The sequence below is a fragment of the Myiozetetes cayanensis genome, unplaced genomic scaffold, assembly GCF_022539395.1.
Source record: "Myiozetetes cayanensis isolate MyiCay16 unplaced genomic scaffold, myiCay2020 scf21, whole genome shotgun sequence".
Lineage (NCBI taxonomy): Eukaryota > Metazoa > Chordata > Aves > Passeriformes > Tyrannidae > Myiozetetes > Myiozetetes cayanensis.
This window is the reverse complement of record NW_026087423.1, coordinates 13,214,504-13,235,081: the sequence shown is the minus strand read 5'-3', so window position 1 is coordinate 13,235,081 and position 20,578 is coordinate 13,214,504. Positions and strand designations below refer to the sequence as shown.

Genomic DNA, 20,578 nt, shown 5'->3' with positions numbered 1-20,578 from the left:
GGGGGGACAGGAGTAGGATGGGAGGACTTGCTGCTGGGAAAGAGGTTACCATTCCAGTCTGGAAGAGTATAATCAAAATTTCTTAATCCTGTTGCAAGAAGGAGCTTGGGAAGAAAAGAAATCAAATTGGTTTCTATTTCGACTGGTGTATGTGCTGCTGGTTGTTGGGTTGCATCAGGGACTGTGGGTTTGTGTGAGCATTGACAGCTGTCGCCTCCCTGTCTCCTGGCTGCGTGAGCAACCAACCATCTTCCAGCTTCTTCATTCCCCAGAGCACAGAAGGAAATGCTTGGACCATTTATTTTGAAAGATAATTATTGCTCTAAGCAACCCCTCGAAGTTGATGCTTAAAATTGACACTATTACACTGATTTGAGCATGACCATATGGAAAACGTTATGGTATTGAAAAAGAACGTTTGGACTAAGAATGTGTGTTGTGACACAGTCACAGGTTTGAAATCATCCTTGCTCTTGTAGGGGTCCTGTTGCTTTTCTCTGTAGGAATATGGGTATAGAGGTCAAGGTTTGCTTGGTTGAACTCGAGCTAGAGGAACAGTTCAGGCAGGGATAGTTCCACTGTGGGACAGCTTTGAAGGTTTCAAAATTTGCTTTTATTTTCTTGGGAAGCAAACTGTGAGAATGAAGCACAATGTTCTGCAAGATTCCAAGCCACCCTTGCAATAGCTGGTTGTTTTTGTAGTTCAACTCCTTCATGTCTGGACTTTGCTCTTAATATAAATTTCATATAAACTTTAAACCTGGTTTTGCTTTAGCAAAAAAAGCATAACTAGATTTGGTCAATGTTGAGATGATCTCCAGTACCAAAGTAAGCACTGCCTTGATTTCAGGAGGGCTTATAATAGTTCTCATGTTTATTGCTTGCCCTCCTCCCTCTCATGTAATTTATTTGTTGAAATGTAAAAGCCCAGTAAGTGTTGAATCATCTCATCAAATAAAAGCTGTTCTAACCTCTTCTGACAGGGGAAGAGGAGGAAAGGGGGAAGAAAAAAATCTCCATATTCTGCACTAAGGAAAGGATTCTCTGGGAAACTCTGTGTTCTCCAACAAATGCAAACATGCAGATGGATCCTTCTGTCACCATCTTTGTCCTTCCATGTTGGTTCTGTGCCTGTGGGGTTGTTTTGAGGTTCAGCTCTGCTGAACCCTCCCTGCCCCAGTTGTGCTTTTGTTCATTAAGTAATAACTCCAACAGGATGCGATGATGTTGTCCAGTCTGGCCACACCTAATCTGTGCTGGGACACACTGACTTCATTCACTGGGAGGTGTGGTGATTATTAGACAGCTTGTCACCGCACCCTGGAGTGTTTTATTGCAACCAGAAAGCGCTTCAGCTGAAGGAAACATCACTCTTTCTAGCAGAAAAAAAGGGAACTCACTGCCTCTAAAAGAACTCGTTCCAGGAATGTGCAGGGTGAAAACTCACAGCCTGGAATAATCACTGATCTGGTACCAAACAGCCAGGGAATTACATGGCTTTTTCCATGGAGTAACAGCACTCCTCAATATTTAAAAATGATGATCTTGGTTTGTAGAGTTCTGAATTTTCAGCAAATCTTGGGTAGAGGAGCTGAAGGGGAGGGCTCACATTTCCCTCCTGCTCTGGCACACAGAAAGGCTCATTTTGTTGTGTGAACCTCTTTGTGGGCAATCCAGAAGGGAAACAGCCAAGCCTTGGAAGTGGAAATACTTCACTTTTTGGCTGGTAAGTTGTTCATGACAGAGCAGCGTTGGAGGGTAAGAATAGACAGAGTTTATGTGTATTTCTGTTGAATATTGATGTTAATTGGGGTTTAAACATCAGTTGAGTTTACAAAACTTTTTTGCCTGCTGTTAAAAGGGGCCTCTAACTTAATCAGAAATGATAAAAAGAAGTCACTGTGCCTTGCAGAGCACCAGAAACGCAGCTGATGAATGACCAGACTGAGGTATTTTTAAATTCAGGCTTGCTGGAGGGAACTGAACTTGGAGTCACTTCCAAGTAATTAAATTAGGAGGAAGGACCTTTTTAGAATAGTGCAAGGGATGATCCGTGTTAAGACGTGCTGGTTTCCTGGTGGGAAGGCAGCTACGCTCCCAAAATGATTCCCCTTAGTTCTAAGGAGGGAAAGTGGGTAATAATAAGCAGCTGGAGGTGTGATTTCCTGTGGAAGGAGGAAAGGATGTAAAATTCAGTCCAAAGCTGATTTGTGAACTTGAGGAAAACAGGATGAGACAAATGATAGAATTTCAGGAAGGGAAGAGATTCTCATGCCAACCACGTGGCCACCCACAAATGATATTTTCCTGTATCTTTTACTCTCTGGGCTTCATCCCAGCCTGTTTTAAGTCAGTGCTGGGGTTCCAGGGAGTGCAGGGAGCTGGGCAGCAAGAGGCTCAGTCTCCCTGAAGGAAGCTTACTGCATCTCTGCCTGGGCTGAGCTTAAGGCATGGTAGTCAGCTAGCTGGGGACAGAGGCACATCTAATAAAATTCAATCAACCTGATAGTCCTGTGTTTGTAGAAGAGGAGGGAGAAGGGAATAATTCTGTCACACAAAGCTGAGCTGTGATGCTGTTCTGCCTGGGAAATTTTCTGTCTCTTTTGTAATAATTTTCAGAACTGCTGACAACTTCAAAAGTGGGGAAATCCTTCATTTCACAAATTGCTGTTGTCAAAAATCTGCTTCTGTTGATGCTGTGCTGAATGTCCTCTCCTGAGATCTTACATCTGCAGTCTCCTTTCCCAAAAAACTTTAAGCCAGAGGGAGAACAGGTTAACAGGGACTGTCTTGCTGTTTGTCGCAGATCGGTGCCGGTTCCTCATTTTTGGCCTATAAAATGAAATGCAGAAGGCAAATATGTTTGCCATGCACATTTGGCATGGTCAAAAGGCTGGGTTTGTTCCAGTGGAGGAACATTAAGAAATCGTGATGGAAAACGTCGAGAGGCAGCAACACTGGAGCTGCTTTGAGGCCAAGGAGCAGCACTGATAGTGCTGCTGATTGCTGTGCATTTACAGTATGTCCACACTGTGATTAAGGGAGTGGTCTCAGTTATTTACCTCCACCACTGTAAAGTCTCCTCTTCCTTGCATGTAGTTATTCCCTGCTGCCAAGCTGTTTGGTGTGTCCCTGTCCACGGGAAATCCCTTTTCCTACGAAGGGAATGTACAAGAAGCCAAGATCTCCTCCCCTTTCTTCCAGCCATGAGAAGATGTCCAGCTCCTCTGCTGCTCTGCTTCCATCAGCAGAGGGAAGTCCCTTTCTCCATGAGAGTCTGCCAGGCAGAGTCTGTGCAGGAGCACAGCGCAGGATCCCGAGCGGCGTTCCCTGGCTGCTTTGCTTTCCAGGAATCCTGAGAGGCTGGAGGAATCAAAAGATGCTTGCGTACATCTGGAAGATAAGATCTGTTGGGTGCTGTGGAATATTTTGGATGGCTGCCACTTTCTTAATGCTGGAGGTCCTGTAGTGCCTGAGCTTCAGGCAGTTTGATTATAAAACTGACTCTTGGCTCTCTCCACCTCAAGTGTTTGGGCTGCCTAACTGTAAATAATAGGCATTTCCTGAGCTACTGGCATTTAGGATAATTCAGAACTTTCACTTCTCTTTTTATTTTATTTTTATCACTTTGTACATCTTATTTCTCCATCAGTGTAAAAATACTGTCTGGAGAGCAATAAAAAAATTAGGAGCCTCGCTGTGCTTGTATACAGTGAGGCAGGAAATGGACCTCCTAAAAGTGTGTGCAGGTGTGACCATAAAACTGCTAGAGGGCTGTTGTTCATTAAAAAAGGAGTTATTCTAGTGAAAACCCTGGAGTGCTGAAATGTTCTGGAAGCCAGAAAAAGAGAAACTGGACAGGGCTGTGCTTTACAGACCCCATAGCCCACAGCCCATCCCTTCCTGAGCTGCTTTGTGCTCAGGGGGTTAACTCTGGCAGCTTTTTTTCCCCTGAGTTACAGAAAGTGTAGTGGACCAAAGAGAGCTTATCTTTCCTTGCCACTTGGGAATTTGCCTTATTAGGAGGTAATCAGACAACTTTGTCCAAGTGTGGGACTAACTTTGGATCCTTTTTTGTAACAGTTTTGTCTATAGAAACATTTCAAGAATTCCTTAGTTACCAAGAAAAGTGAAAGGCTGACATGCTGTTTTCTTAACTCCTTTCCAGTGTCTCCCTAATAAAGGGCTTGGTCAAAGCATTTTGCATTGCTATTCCACAGCACAAGTGTGGAAAGGGTCTGATTCTGCTTTTAGTGACATGACCCACCTCAAAAGTTGGCCAAAGCAGCCTGGCACCATCTCCCACTGAGGCTTGAGGATCTTCTAGGAGATCCTTTCTTCTCCTGGAGATGCCTCCTGGAGCTGCCAGATGAAGCTGCTGGTCTCTTTTACTGTGCAGAGCTCAGGCAGTGGGAGAGCTTGAAACTGGTTTGAACAGCTGCACACGTTGTTCAGGTGAGATACTCTCCCTCTTTCTGAGGCTAAGACTGAGTATTTTCTCCAAGGGAACAAGAGCTTTATAGCAAGAGCAGTTTCTCTGGCAGAGCTGTAGAAATAAGACAGCTTAACAAGACTTTTTTTTAAGAAGTTTACTTTAGAAAACGTTTTCTGGAGGGAAACTTTACCTCAACAGTTTTTTATCTTCTAGGGGAAGGACTAGAGGTAGTGCCACACTTAAGTGTTTAATATCCAGTTTAATACCCTGCTGACGTTGTGTTGGTGTCACTGAGGTCTGAGTTCATTGTGGCTTCTGATGGAAGCTAAACAGTGTATTCTTTCTGGGGAGAATATTTTGTCTGGTCTTTGGCACTTCCCTTTGTATTGGAAACATAACAGTTCCTTCCTAGGGCATGCATGATTTACGGTAATACCCTATTATTTACTCTTGGAGCACAAGGAATGTGTTTGCAGGAAAAGGCCCTGCTTTAGTAGGACTGTAAATGAAGTGAAAAGGTGCATTATGGGGAGGCTGTTTTTTCAAGATTTCCAACAGACCATAGTTGTAAAGCTTTCTAAACAAATAAAAAGAAAACCACTATACGTAAGTGGAGCCTCTGGCCTAGTTACAGCTTGGAGAAATGTTTCATTGGGATACTAATTTAAAAGGATTTTTACCATTTTAGGTTTTAAAAAAATTTATTTTTATTAATAAGTTCTTAATTATTGCTTCAGTTTGATGGCAGTGGTACAATAAATACTCTTAAATAACAGATGCACAAAGATTTTTGTGTGTGTTGTCAAGCTATAGTTAGAGCACCAATGAATCAGCCACCAATTGCTCCGGTTGTTGCTTTTTTAGTAAGAACTTTGAGATTTAAAAATTGTCTGCCCTTACCAAGAAAATTCCGTCCTTAGAAAGCTCTTGTTGAGCTTTGGTTTTGATCAGCAAATGGTGAGTTTGCTTTTGGCCCAGTTCAAGATCTGATCCAAAGCCTGCTGGAGTGCTGCCAGCCGTTCTAGGAGAGCGCTGGATGTGGCCCACGTTTGGAGCAGGGAGCTGATGGAGGGCCAGAGTTAAGCATCTCTCAGGTCTTTCCAGCAAGGCCACATCTGGTTTCTTTGCAGCTGCTTCTCCTTTATCCTAGAGCTCAGTCCCACTCCTGTGGGCCAGGAGCCCAAACCTGGATTGTTTTTCATCCTCCCCCTGCTCTTGAACACCCATGGTGAAGCAAGCAGGACAAAGTACTGGTGTGTAAAACATAACATCTTCCAGACTCTGCATGGCTTGGATGTCTTTGTGTGTTTTCCTTACGTTTGTTTTTGAGAACATCTGCCTCCTGTGTCTCTCACATATTTGCTGTTTTTCTGAGATACTGGAGGAGCATTTCTAACAAAGAACACCACAGATGTAGCTTCAAAACTGGCAGTGTATTTTCATTGCTGGAAAAAAAGCTCTGAAAGAGTCTGCCCAGATAGGGTGTTAAGGGAATGATTTCTCCTTTTCCTTTGTATCAGGTTGTTTTGCAAGCCTAGTGTAAGTGGGAGTGTGAGTTTACGCCCCACGTTTTAGGAAAACGTTTTCTTATCTGTGCAGGCCTGACTGACCAGGCCAGTTTCACACTCCTGAGAGGTTCTTTGCTGTCAGGGAGGTTTGGGTCTGAGTTAGTTCATGTCTTCAGTGTACATCTGAAAATTCCAATTTCATAAGGTTTGAGCTGTGTCAGAGGTGATGCTGGAATACTGGTGTGTTGTCACACGTGCCATGACTTTATTTAAGCAGTTTGGGTGTAAAATGAGCTTACAGATGTGTTGGATGGGGAGTCAAGAGCCTCTGATGCCTCACTCTGTGGCATGTGAACACTGTGCCTGCATAGCCCTTTTGGGGGGACACTGTTGCATAAACACCTCTGTGTTACCTTGCTGAAGGTTATTGCTTTTGAGCTGCTTGTTCTAAGTACCCTGCAGGAGGGTCTCTTAGGTAGGTTGGAAATGTGGCTTTGTGATGCACTTGTTCAGGGATGTTGGGAGCAGTCAGGGGAAGGAATGCAGAAAAGATCAGAAAATACTGCAGGCAAAAATTGCTGCAAAATTCTTAACTGTCAAAAACTGCCAAAAACTGTCAAAACCTTTAAATAGCTTGCTGGGCCAATAAAACATCAGTAGAAATACACTGCTGGAGAGCTCAGTTCCAGGCAGCCTCAGTGTTACTAAGAAATGAGGAGTTCTCCTGTCTCCCATTTTGTCACTGGTAACTTAAAAAAGATTGCTGGATCCATTGGTTGAGGTTTAAATGAATAGGGCTCAGTTTCTTGTGTTAATGTTTCTGCAATTAGAACACTTAAGAGAATGTCATTTTGGGTGCCTTTCAGTTTCCTGGGACTTGTGAAATGCTTCAGAAAGGGTTTAAGGTGATGGGGTAGGGAACCAGGAAAATCAGCTTCTCTCTACAGTGTTTCCAATGGCTTATGCAGCACTAACATGCATACATGCATATAAAAATATATAAACATACAATATACATGTACTATACGTATATATGTACAAATACAGACCCCCAGGAAGGGCTTTGGCCAGACACTCAGCAGAAGCACAGTGAGACACAGAGGTCTGGGCTGTGCTGCTGGGGGAGATCCTCTCCTGCTGCAGCCAAGAGTTTCTCAGCTCTGCTCTGAAATGGGCTGCTTGTAGGTGTGGAAGGAATAATTCACAGTGAGAGGGGGTCTGGGAACAAGACAGTTTTAAACTCCTGAGCTATTCTTGTCCCATCCATGAGAAAGTGATATCCAAGCTTCTGCAAGAATTGGAATTACTTATAAATAATGGGATAGGGTGGCTTAAATCAGAACATGGATTTCTACACTGACAATACATGGCATCTGCTTCTGCTTTAAGCAAGGACTGAAGAGACTTGGCAGAAACTGCTTTTGGCATCACATGCACAGGGAGCTAATAAAAGGCTATAAATCGAGCAAATATATGGGCTCTTCACATTGACAGTTCCCTTGGAGAAGTAATTAGGGATGGGGATGAAATCTTAAAGAAAACACATGCACTGGGAGACTCTGAGTGGATCTCAAACAACAGAAGAGCAAAGAATGAATCAGTACTTTCTTGTGGAGTATAAAATAACTTGTCTTCAGAGGCTGAGCTGGGAGTCAGAAGTTGTGCCCCAGACTCTCTGCCTCCTTGACGGATGGCTCAGCCTATGGCATGTCTTCCATTTCTGATGGGGCTTTGAAGTGCACTGTGTTGCTGGATAGAACACATGGCATTTATGTTTTGACAGCAAAACAAATACCATGTATTCATATGCTTGGACACTAATCTTTTGAAGGGAAAAACAAAACCCAAACTCAGCCATGATAAAATCTTGGCAGCAAAGCAGACCCAGCTGAACTGCATTTTGTGTGCAGTACAAAACAGCTTCAGTTCCTTCTTCCCCTTCCCTGGCTGAGCAGCCTTAACGCTTTCCAGTGCACAGTCTGCAGTTGTTCCAGGTCCTTTGGCTGGCTGTAGTTGGCTTTGTGCTTATATTCCATATTCTGTCCGTGATAAAATTCCCCCGATGGTTGTAAGGAGAGTCCATGCACGTGAGATGCTACAGGGCAGCTAAGCAATCTTTAAAAGAATCACTCTTGGCTACGATTCAGACTGTTTGCAGTGTGTCCTAAAACATGTCAACACTGTATGTGCTTCTACAGTGCCTTTCTCTAAAGGATATTGCTTCATGAGTGGGAATTTTAGGTGGGGCTGCACTGAAAGTGGTTATACTACACAAAGTTATAGTTAGAGAAAAATATGCAAGATTGCCTTTTCTGTTTTGGCAAGAGTGTTTTTATTCAAGTGATACTATTTCAACAGTATTGAGCAAACGTGAAATACTCAAGGTCTCTTGGGAGAAAAGGCAGACAGAGTGGGAAATGGCTCAAACCCACCATATGTTCCTTCCTGTATGTCCCTGATACAGTCAAGGCTTTGAGCTGAACTCTTGATTTCTAGAGGTGGGAGTTGTTCTAGAGGTCTTGTTCTATAGATAGTGAGCTTTTTAGATTGCTGTGGAAAGCTGATGACATCCTCAGAAAAAACCCTGCATTAAAGGGAGGCATCAGCAGTACTTGTGCTTCGTTTAAACTCTGGGTTCAGTTTGCTTCACTCTTGGCCGTGCTTTAGACCCATTAATTTCCGTGGGATTTGAGCAGATCCTCAGTGTGACACAGGGCAGGCTCGCTGGCCTTTGGTGAGCAAAGGAGCAGTTGAATTAATCCCTTTTCTGGCAGTGTGCAGAGTACCCTGAGAGTCTGTATGGACAGGAGCAGTAAATGACTGGTAATTACTCTGGCTTCCTAACCCAGCAGAGAGCTGCACGCTGCATTAATCCTGCCCCTGGAGTGCAGCAGGAAGGTGGCAGGCTGTGAAGGCTGCCACGGGCAGAGCTTGAAGCAAGTCTCAGTCAGGAGATGATCATAACCAGCTGCTGCCTTTTGATCCAGAGAAACATTGGACTTAATGGACTCAATGGCAGGAAAGAGATGCTCTCATTAGGTACCGAGTAATGTTGTTTCTTCAGTGGATTTCCATGCAAGTTTGCACTGCACAGTGCTGAAGGGCTGGCTCAGGGGCAGACAGGACTCACTCTGGGGGTGCTCTCACTGCTGCAGGGGCGTGGCAGTGCTGCTGCTCTGCGAGTTGCTAGAAAAGTCCTGGAGCATGTTTTGGCCCACTAGAAAGTATTTGAAAAGCTCATCCAAGAAATAGAATAGTGCAATCTGTTATTTTTGTGGGATGGTGGGTGGATTTACAATGCAGTTGAACAAAATAAGATCATGCATAGGCTTCTGAGGCTCTGTAGTAATTCTGCTTCCTTGAGAGCTCAGCTTTTTAAACCATCTCAAACAGTACAGATTTAAACCTGTTTCTGGAACTGAAATTATCAATTTAGATCTGGGAAAAGCTGATCAGACAGTGAATTGCTGTCAGCCACAGCTGATGTGTTCAGACCAAAGGCTCTGAGTTCTTGTTTGCCTGCAGAGACCTAGATAGACCATGGGGTAACCCCAAGTGCTGCAGAGCTGCATCAGTGATACACAGAAGTCATAACTCCCAAATGATTGCTTATTCAGGTAGTTGAACACATAAATAAAGAGACTGAACCTTTGAAAGCAGATCAGAGTGAATTTTTAGGCCATTTTTCAGTGCTACTCACCATGATGGCCGGGCAAGATTCTATGGAATATTGTGTGTGCATTTGGGTGAAGATGACAAATAAAAACCTTGTGTTTTCATACTTCCTCCCCTCTCTCCCTACTCACTGGACTTGAAATCTGGAAAAGGGCTAAATAAATCCTCTTTAACATCTCAAATGCTCTGAAACTTGGTTCCAGATCCTGTGCTTCAGCCTTGTGGAGTACCCACAGCACGCATCCATTTCTCCAGAGAGGATCTGCATCTCTGCACTTCATTCCTAAAAGGCTGTAAATCTGTTACTAAAACCCTCAAAATACCCGATGGGCTTTCTGGATCACACACATCATTGGATATTCTCTTTTTGGAGTTTATACCTGAACCAGTATAGAACAGACAGCCTTAATTTAGCATCCAGGTATTGAAAAGCTGGCCTACATTTTGAAGCTGCAGGCCTTACTTCCCTAGCATTTCCCACCAAATAATGCAAGGACTGGGGTTTTAAAGCTCGTGTGGTACAGGCTGGGATCAGATGCAGTCTGCCCTCCTGCTTGCTTACCCCAGTGAGTATCCTCACCTCAGGGACAGCACGGGGAGGATACTGGTGGACCTGATTTCTCATTCCCAACAAGTGTGCCTGCAGAGGACAAAACTGTCCACGTTTGGTGATCTGTACCAAGTCTCCTGCCAGCAATGTCTAAAAGTAAAGTTAGAAATTGGGAATGTAGTGAGTCTGACTGGCTGAAAGCTGAAGTTTGGTTCTCTGTTAATAAAGTAGGCTCTGCTCAACATAAAATTAGCTGTTACCAAGTGTGCCACTTTGGAAGGAAATGCTTCTGGTAGTTGATGTTGATGCTCTGAAACATTGTTCTGTCATTAAAATACAGGAGTGAAAGGTGTGGAAAGGGAAGCAGCGTTTACTCAGGTGGACACAATTCACAGGATAGATGCTGGAAATGGAATAAAACATGAGAGGTCAACCCCTGAAGGCTCTTCAGGTGATTTACATGGGTCCAGTAGGTGCAAGCAAATTGTTCTTCTGAGCACAGATGAGTAAAAACAGCTCTTACTACTTGACACCTGTTTTTTGGGGGGGTTTTCTTCCTTCCTCCTTCTGCTACAGGAAAAAAACCAACCCCTTACTGATGAAAGTTTAGCCAATAGGAAGCATTATTACCCCAGTTTTCTAGGAGATGATTTGCTAATGAGCAAAACCCCAAACTGTGTGGCTTGCAGATTTACCCAGATCCCAGGGTGCAGTTCAGTCCTCACTGTGATTTGTAAAGAAAAGCATTCTCTTGTGGAGTGGTTTGGGAGACATCCTGCCTTGCTTGGGCTTTCATAAGAGTCGAGATGCATTTGAAATACAAAACAGATGCATTTGAAATATAAAACATTCTCTCTTCAAAGTATCTTTTCAACTATGGATAAGAGTCAGACCTGCTGGGGTGGATTAGCTTTATCTGGGGTGAGATTCACTCTTCAGCTTAAATGCTGGTGTTCTCCTCCTCTGGATTTCCTGGGCTTGCAGCTGAACTCAGGAGGGTTTTGTGTCGGTGCTGGTGATTTTAGTTCACCTCCTCTTTGGAGCCAAGTGTCACCTGCACACTGAAGTGGATGGGAAGTGCCTGGTGAATTGACTGTAATGGGGTGTTTTTCTGCCCTCTAATCTTTCCTCTATGCCTGTGCAAAGCAACCAGGCATGCAAGTGGTTCAGAACACGGAACTCCTAAATTGCATGGGGCATGGGGCAGCCAAGTAAATAGTTCCTAAACCTACCCAGTGATTTGTGTCCCTGCTTAAACTGAAATTCTCGCTGTTAAGCCTTTTAGCTGGAGGGTGATCAGAAACCCCTTTGTTTCCCTGCCAGGTTACAGTTTCAGTCTCATAGAACTAAGCATTTTCACCTTTAAGCTGCAGGTGCTATTCGTATTGATTATATTTGAATTAATTACTTCTATTTGTCATATATTGCCTATGTAAGTCAACCAAAAAAAAGCTAAAAGGACCTGTCCAAAGTCTTTAGGGAGCTCATTTAATGCCTCACGTAAATATTGACTTACAGAAAGGTTTGTCTTTTATGTTAAAGGGTGAATATAAAATAACCAATAAACCATTTTCTAGATTTGTGATTCAGTGGCCATTTAAAAGAGCATACGATTTTCACGGAGCTTGACGTGCTGCATCACAGGAGCTGAGGATCCCAGGGGGTGGGGTACGTGGTCTCTGCTTGGATAGTGAGAGGGTAAAACACTGAGACAACGTGAAAGAAATACCAGCAGCTCAGGAACGTTTGAAAATGGGCTAAACTTTTGAGGGCCTGGTTTTGACATTGTTGATCTAATATGTACAATAGGTGGGATTTGAAGATGTACAAAGCACTGCAGATACAATGCAAAGTCCATTTGCACCTGCAGATCCCCATGGTCACAATCTGCCCCTCCCTGAAAGCGCTGGCCTAGAGGCTCCAGATAGTGGGGACACTGAGGGAGCCAATATTTCAATATTTCAAGGTTCAGGATACAAGAGGAATGGAAGAAAGAAACCCCTTCTTTATAGGAGGAGTAAAAGTAGCTTAATAAGCACAGCAGCTGCCAAAACAAGATCGGTGACCGCCTCCTGCATGCTTGACTGCAGGTGAGAGGCAGCTCCGAGAGGCTCTCAGAGAACAGTGAGATCTCTGGATATTTTTAGCTGCCAGAAATGGTCTTCAAGTGTGGTAGAACTGAAGGGGAAGGAGCTGAACCGAAGGGCTGTTACAGACAATTCTGAGCAATGTGTAGATGGTTAGGACTGTGGGATAGACTCTTAGAGGCTGTGAGAGCAAAGACTTTGTACTGGCTTGAGCGCTTGAAAACCTGGGGGGGAAGAAGCAGCTGTGTCTGTGTTGTAATTGTTTATTAGGTAGAAACTGGCTGTTTGCAGTTAATTGTACCTCTCAGTTGAACTCTGCTCCCCAAAGACCTAAAGGCCATTGGAGCTTGGAGCACATGTCATTCTGGGAGCAGTTGGAAGAGTTTTGTGTGGGAGCCTGGGCAGAAGGAGGTCAGACTGTGTTAGTTCCTCTCAGCTGCAGTTGCTGTCTGGCTGCACTTTGCCAGTGGATCCCACCCCTGGGCTGGGTGACCCAGGGTTGTGCACAGGGTGCTTCTCCACTTGTGATTCCAGGAACAGCACTCTTTTTAAAGCTGAAGGCAGAGGAGAGTGAATCCTGCTCCAGATGGGAACTGACAAGTTTGAAAACATGTCAGCATGTGTATATTTTTAATTTCCAAGGCATCACGCTAGCGTTAGAGAGTTGCTTTAATTCTAGAAGCAGCTCTGTAGAACTAAACAATTCCTAAACATCTCTGCCATAGCACGGGCATGTTGGCAAAAACACGAGCCTCTGTTGGCCACTTAATCTGTAATCATGAAAAAATATTCTGGTCTTTTGGACTGATCCACCACTTACTGAGGATGTTGCTCTTTGTATTTATCCTGACATTACACCAGTTGCAGAAAACTAGGGAGGAAAAATCTGTAATGGATAGCTGTGTAATCCTGGCTCTTGGAGTTCAGTCCATAGAGTTTGGGAAGGTTGTAACTGAAGATTAATCTAAACAGATTCTATTAATAGTGATGCTGCTAGGAGACTGAGCCTGGATCCTCGCTACAACAGCTGATGTGTGCTCTGAAATATGTTTGGTGTTGGTGCTTGAGATGTAGATTTGGAGGTGGGAAAGATTCTTAATGCAAAGTTACATCATGTGGGGATTATTTTATTTCCTGGCTGACAACAAAATGCCTCCAGTGCCATTGTTTGTCAGCAGGGATGCTCAAAGGGGGTGGAGTTTTAATAATGGGAGTCAAAATAGGGGACTATTTACAGGTGCTGATACAATAAACAGCAGCTCTGGAGGTCACATCTGTGCCTGCTCTGTTGGCAGGAAGGCAGTGAAAGGTGAGATTGAGTGCTCAGTGTCTGTGGGTATTTGAGACCTCTGAGAATGCCAAAATGTAGGTTACAGTGAGGTACCAAAGAGACACCTGGGTTCAAACCTCCCTTCGTGTCTACACCTGATTTACTGAGTTGGAAGCTAAAGTGGAGCCCGGGTGCCTGACACTTTCCTTCACATCTTCTCTCCTGAGGATGCATCTTTGTGAAATAAAAAGCTGGAAATATTTGGTATTGTTAAACAGTATCCTAATTCATGGCAGAAAACAAGTTGTTGGGTTTTTTTCCTTTGCATTCATAGAGAAGTGACTGGTGTTGCTTCATCATGGGCTAAGAATGGTGTTTTTCTGTGATACAGTTTGTCAGTGTATCTGTATCATGTGCCCTAAATCTCAGAACAATGACCTGTGACAGTGACTGTGCTGCACAAAACGTCTGTGGGCTCAATCAGTGGCTCCATCAGTCGCCTTCATCTCAGTGAAAAGAACAGACCCGGCATCTGCTGAAGTGATAACCGAGGTGCTGCAGCTGCCACTGCTGTGTGACCTCCTTGCACGGCTTCCTTGGTGGGAGAGCCCTTTCCAGAGCACACTGTGCGTTGTGTCAGGTGTGGAGAGCCCGGAGGGGCTGGGTTAGGGGCCTCTACAAGGTAACCCTGGAGGGCTTTGCCTGCCCTGCTGTGATCCTTTTATTGCCTCCTGCCTGCAAATAAGGAGCTTTTAGTTCTGACCCTGAGTGAGATTAGGCCTTATAGAAATGGCCTTTATATAAAATGCAGTAGAATGGCAGAATTGCCTAATTAGTGTCATGCAAAGCAGACCATGGAATTGCATAAGAAGTGAAATAGTGAATACCTGGGCTGTTATTGCTTGTTGTTATTGTAGGAAGCCCAGTTTTGGTTTGTACTTTTTCACGTGCTGTATCAGTAAGCCTCAGAAACCTGAAAAATGTTTCTTGAGCGAGTTCTCATCATCTGACTACAGAAAAGATTGAACCCAAATTTACCTTAATTGAAACTGTTGCTGGATTAGGCGGGGTTTGAAATGGGTTACTGGGAGAGGGCAGGCTGTGCCAGTTGGATCCCCTCTGACACTGAGCACTGACCTGCCACGGGTGAACACCACTCAATGTTGTGGTTACAGCTTGGATGCTGCTGGAATGATGGAGATGTTGGTATTTCCCAACTTCTCAGATATCTACAAGTGTTAAATTCCTAGTTGCTGCTTTTAAAAAGACACTTCTATTGAGCAACTTCTTATCTCTCTTTCCTATTTTGGGTATTCAAACCAAAGATGCCCAGATTGAGTCTGAATACTATATAAGGCTCTTGGCTCTTTTTAGACTGCTTCCTAAGGAAATGCCAGGCTTTTGCAATTGCCCTCTCAGCTGAATAAGTTCTGAATTCCTTGGTCAGCTTTCAGCACGTTTGAAAGGAGAGCTGGGAGCCTGCAGGGGTGACACAGATGAGCATTTCTGCTCAGGAGGAAGCACCGTGTGGGCATTCAGCTGCTGCCCATCATGTGACAGGAGCTGAGCAGAGCTTTGGCCAGTGAGGACAGAGGGACAGTGCACACCCACACAGCTCCTGGCTGGTGCCAACTGCTGTGCTCTGCCCGCTGGAATTGCTGGAGAGATGGGGGGGTTATTGGATGGAAGGAAGGAAGGGATGAACTGGTGAGAGGATAACGGATGAAAATACTAAATGAAGCTCCTTTACTTCTGTGTCTGTGAATTAGTTTGTGGAGTTTGTTTTGTTTTCCCCATTACCTGAGTAATGGTGATGCATTTTCTGTGGTGTCTAATAGAGCATGGTCATTAAGTGAGGTTACTAACAGGACATATGGTATCTCTTCCCTTTAATGCTTGGCCTTTACTTAGATTTTTCTCTTTATATATGATCTATTTAAATCTATACTTATAAAATAGTGTGTGGAAAGAGCTGTAAGAAATACCTGAGAATACCAAATAGGACTAAATGACAGAGAGAGAGACTACCTCAAACCTGAAACAAATTTCCTCTGAAATACAGCTGTGATCCTCATGTTGTTTTTCTTTGGGGCTCATCTCACTGCTCGAAGTCAAAGAAAATGAAGTGCTGTGTGATTTGATATTATTGCAGGGAGGAACTTCATGGATCATCAAATTCATCCTATGAAAAAAATGCATTCAACCAAAAGCACAGTTGATAGATGTACCTGCCCTTCATCTTGTGTCTTGAACTGCTTCAAATTTCTGATAGCTCAGATGTCTTGCTTTGAATGTGAATGGGGGATTTTACTGTTGGTGCTAAATTATGAGCTTGCCAGCTCTGTCTGCCCTGAGCTTTGCCATCAGTGATGCAGGAATGCTGGAATAGATAAGGTGTGATGAATGGGTAGTTGTTGTGGGGTTGTTTCCTAAGCATCTGCAGTTGGCCACTGTCAGAAAGGGGAGGCTGAGCCTGCTGAACGTGTGCTCTGCTATCATACAAATTTATTTACTTTAGCATTTTGAAAATCCTGTCTGCCTTTGAAGCAGAGGAGGGGAAGGAGAGTGGTCCTGCCTGACTGCACTGCTGTGATGTGTCCTCCGTGGGCTGCAGTTCCCAAACAGAGCGTTCGTGTTCCGTGTTCCTCCCTTCACAGAGGGCCAATGGCTGCAGCTGTTCCTGTCTCCCTCACACACTGTCCCTGCACTTACCCAGCAGCTTTGCTGGGGCCTTTGCTGGGTTTCTTTCTGCTTGGCTTTTGCTTCCCTTCCTGTTTCATTCTTTCTTGTTTTAATACCTAATTGTAGGCATACAATGAATAGAGCAAAAACATAACTGAGAGGCTGGGGTACAGGAAGCTTCCCAACTGATGTAAAATTTGGAAAACACAGCTATTTAACTTCATGATTCAAGGTACAGTGGGATAAGGGTTTAAGGGAATGGCTGCACGATCATTTAAATGTGTATATAATACCAAACGAGCTTTTATACCATTTTTTTCCCTATAATGTTCATGGGAGATTGTAATATTGATTCAGTATTCCCAAGAGCTAATTTTGGCTAGAAAATATCAATATTAATTTAGTTACTTAATCTTTCTGTCCATCTCATCATCATAGCCTTGATCCTTTCTTTTTTCTCCAGTCTTAAATTCAATACTGAAGTCACTCAGATCACCTCCAACCCTTAGAATGAGGCCTGCATGCCCACAGATGTACCTGGAAGTCCCTGTAGGATCTGACACAGATGTAGGACAGGTACAGCTGGAGGGATCGAGCAATCCTCTTGTTCCACCAGCTGTAACCCACGGGCAGTACCATTATCCTGGTTGGTTAAAGTACATTTTTCTGAAAAGCTGATAGTTTTGATCTGAGGACACCAAGTGAAGGATTTGCTGAATCACTTCTTCAGTTTTATTCCAGTAACTAGGGGGCCTCGCCCAGAAGTTGGTACCATATTTCTAATTTATCTTGCTGGACCTGTGCAGCAGCCCCTGGGACTGAGCCCCACTGTGCCTACTAGTAAAGAGTCCTGTAGGTTCTCCACAGGATTACTTTGTGGTGTCTGTAATTGTCTCTTCCCAGCAGATAGAGTGTTTAAGATCTCTCACAGAAACCTTTTACTTGAACACTCAAGTTTTTTTTCATGGTGGCTTCTTTTCTGCCACCTTAAACTTTCCAGTGCAAGTGTAAGAATGTGGATACCCAGATTTGAAATCAGTACATGGGTGGTGCCTTGACTTTGTTTGAGGTTGTTGAGGGCTGTGTTAGTCATTTATCCATCGTGCTGTGGCACTGACAAAGCAAACTATCCCTAAATCACTTCCAGGATGTGAAGTTCAGACTCCTTCTCTCTCCTGTGTGTTGCTCTGTGCTAGCAGAGGTGTAGCTCTGTCTCCAGTTTGGCCTGTTTTAGCTGATGTCAACTGAATATGTGCACACTTCTGCTCTCCTTTGTATTTTTGTTGTTATATCGCTCTGTTAGCAGAGTGTTAGCAGAACATTTCCTCCAAGGAATTGGTTATATCTGGATTTCAGCATTTTTATGTATCTGGATGAGCATCTGTCTAGCCCTGATTAATGCAACACCAAACTAAAGCAATTTCATTCCCCAGTGACTTTATGCTGTCAGCTATGTTGAGATCTGTCAGTTGGCCAACTCTTAATCCATTTAATATGTCCTTTATTGACACATGAGCCACATTTGTAGTCAGAATATCCTGTGGTGTAAGTCATGTTCCTTGAAAATCTTAACTGCTCAACCAACTGTACCAGCCAAGCAAGTGCTTTCAAATTCTGAAAGGGGTTTGTTTGAGTACCAGTATCAGAAATCCCCTGCAGTTGTCATTAGGATCACTCCTCTCTCGGGCCAGTCCTGCTCTTGGAGAAACGAGGCTGCAGTGCCAAGGCACGAAGGGAGCAGCCACTTCTGGGAACCTGGGGGATTGCATCCAGCGAGATTTACATTTACAAATGAGCTCATTACAGGCTGAGTGTCTGTTAGTGCTGGTAAAAGCTGCAAACAGACTGGAAAATAGGGAGCTGATACAACAAGTGTGGGGTGAGGAGTGTTTCAAATGGATCACAGGCTGTTGGCTTCCCTCAAGACAGGGGTGACTCTTGTAATTGTGCTTCTTGGAAGGTAATATTGAAGAGACTCCAGAATATTCAAGGGTTTGCCTCTTTGCAAATTATAGCACTAAACTGTAATTTCAAAAGAATCTGCTACACTGAGGGAAGAGCAGCATGGAGTTTAAAATCAAGTCTATTTTAGTTTTGCATAAATCCATCCTTACTAATCTCAATCTGCCTTTGCTAATCTTGCTGGCCTTCTGCAGAATTGGGAAAGGCTGGTCTGAAATCAAAGTGGTGCAAGCTCATGTCAGAAACCACCTCCTGGAGCCAGCTGGTGTGCAGTCAACACCCTGCACATGCTTCTGATGGAGCCTCTGATAACTGGAATTATCCCTGACTGATGTCTTTGTCCCAGTGGCCCTGGTGTCAGGTGAGGGACAGCCATCTGCTCCCAGCAGGATTAATGCAGCTGATGGCCCATGAGCACGCTGCTGCTCATGGAGTGCCTCTGTGAGTGGTGGCAGAGGCCATGGCTGTCACATCACTGCAGAGACAGGCACGTGGCCCTCTGCTCTGGAAAGAATTCCCCCAGGATGCCCAAGCTTTGATTTTTCTACACCAGCAGCAAAAGAAACACTTGTTCTGGGTGTTTTCACCTGCTGGGTGTACTGCTAGAAATCAAGGATGGAACTAAAATCCATAGCAGGCTCAGTATTACTTTAAAACTGAGCCATGGATTAAATCTTATTTTGCTTAAGGAGTGTAATAAATATTTATTTTGGGGAAATGGGAATGTCAGCAGAAGACATAAAAACAAAAAATAGTTTGAGATTTCTTTTTCTTCCTTTTAGTTCCTTTGAGCTTTTCCTTTAGGGTTTCATAATTAACAATGAAATAACAAACCTGCTCAAGGGCAGAATGTGCTCTGAGAATCATAAGTGTGGTTATAAAGCCAATTTTTTTTCTCCATAGTACACCAGATAGCTTAAATTTTAACCCTGTAAAGCAGGATCCTTGAATTGGGCCATATGAATTTTTGCTGATAAGGTTTTGAATTAATCCCATTTCATACAGACCTGTGCTTGCAGAAGCTTAAGGAAATTCATCACAGTTGCAGATTGTTTTCCAAGTCATTTTCTCATGGACTATGAAGCCCATCATTTTCTGGTAAATATATAAAGGTTTTGCTGAACTCATTTTGAGGCCCTGCATGTCTCAGTGTCTCAGTTTCTCAGTGGCTCTGGAGTCTGGCTGAGCTGCAGCACTGCTGACACCGAGGCTGCTCAGGAGCATGGGGGGAGTGATGTCAGAGGAGCCTCACTGTGCACACAGCTTGGATGGTTCCTCCCCTTTGGTACAGCTGAAACTCTTACTTGCTGCACAGACAAGCAGTCAGTGTGATTTTTGAGTATTTGGGTGGAGGATAATACACAGCAAAGTAATTCAACTGTAATCCCAGCGGGTGGGATAACAAATAACAGCCCTGCTGGACAGGCAGCTGCAATTATTGAGGAGGTGTAAAGAGCTTTAATGTTGTGAGGAGCTGCCTCTGCAGGGTTGTGTTGAGTAGAATCCCTGCTGCAGGTTGGTTTGCGCCGTGGAGGAGGAGCTGAGGCTCTGCAGCCCTGGCAGGTGTGCTCAGCCTGGCAGGTGTGCTCAGCCCTGGTGTGTGTGCTCAGCCCTGGTGTGTGTGCTCAGCCCTGGCAGGTGTGCTCAGCCTGGCAGGTGTGCTCAGCTCTGATGTGTGTGCTCAGCCCTGGCAGGTGTGCTCAGCTCTGGTGTGTGTGCTCATCCCTGGCAGGTGTGCTCAGCCCTGGCAGGTGTGCTCAGCCCTGGCAGGTGTGCTCAGCCCTGGTGGGTGTGCTCAGCCCTGGCGGGTGTGCTCAGCCTGATGTGTGTGCTCAGCCCTGGCAGGTGTGCTCAGCCCTGGCAGGTGTGCTCAGCCCTGGCAGGTGTGCTCAGCTCTGATGTGTGTGCTCAGCCCTGGCAGGTGTGCTCAGCCCTGGCGGGTGTGCTCAGCCCTGGTGGGTGTGCTCAGCCCTGGCAGGTGTGCTCAGCCTGGCAGGTGTGCTCAGCCCTGGTGGGTGTGCTCAGCCCTCCAAGCCCCCCTGGAAAGCGGCCTTTGCTTCCAGTAATCAGTGCACCGATATTGCTGCCATTCCAGAGCAGTCACTGGTGATAAGATTATGGCATTAAGGTACTATGTTTATATCAGTGTGATTATTTTTTAATCTGGCTAGGCAAGGGGGGGCAACAGTAGCTTGAGGAAGAGCTTCAGTGCAGAACTGTCCCTGCAGTGTTTGGCACGGCCAGATGGTGGGGTGGGTGTTGCCAGGGTGAAACAGGGGGACATTTGGGCCAGCATTTATACTGCCAAAATCTGGGCCAAAGCAGGAATGGCTTTGAAAATCAGCATTTCCATTTCAGATGTGGTTCCCTCTTACTTACAGCAGCAGACACTGAAGTTTGAATTTCTCC

General features: G+C 44.6%; 1 protein-coding gene across 7 annotated transcripts in view; it reads left to right on the top strand.

Moving 5' to 3' along the window:
• Positions 1 to 20,578, top strand: part of ZDHHC8 (zinc finger DHHC-type palmitoyltransferase 8) — a 104,521-nt gene that overhangs the window by 25,314 nt on the left and 58,629 nt on the right. The window lies entirely within an intron of this gene.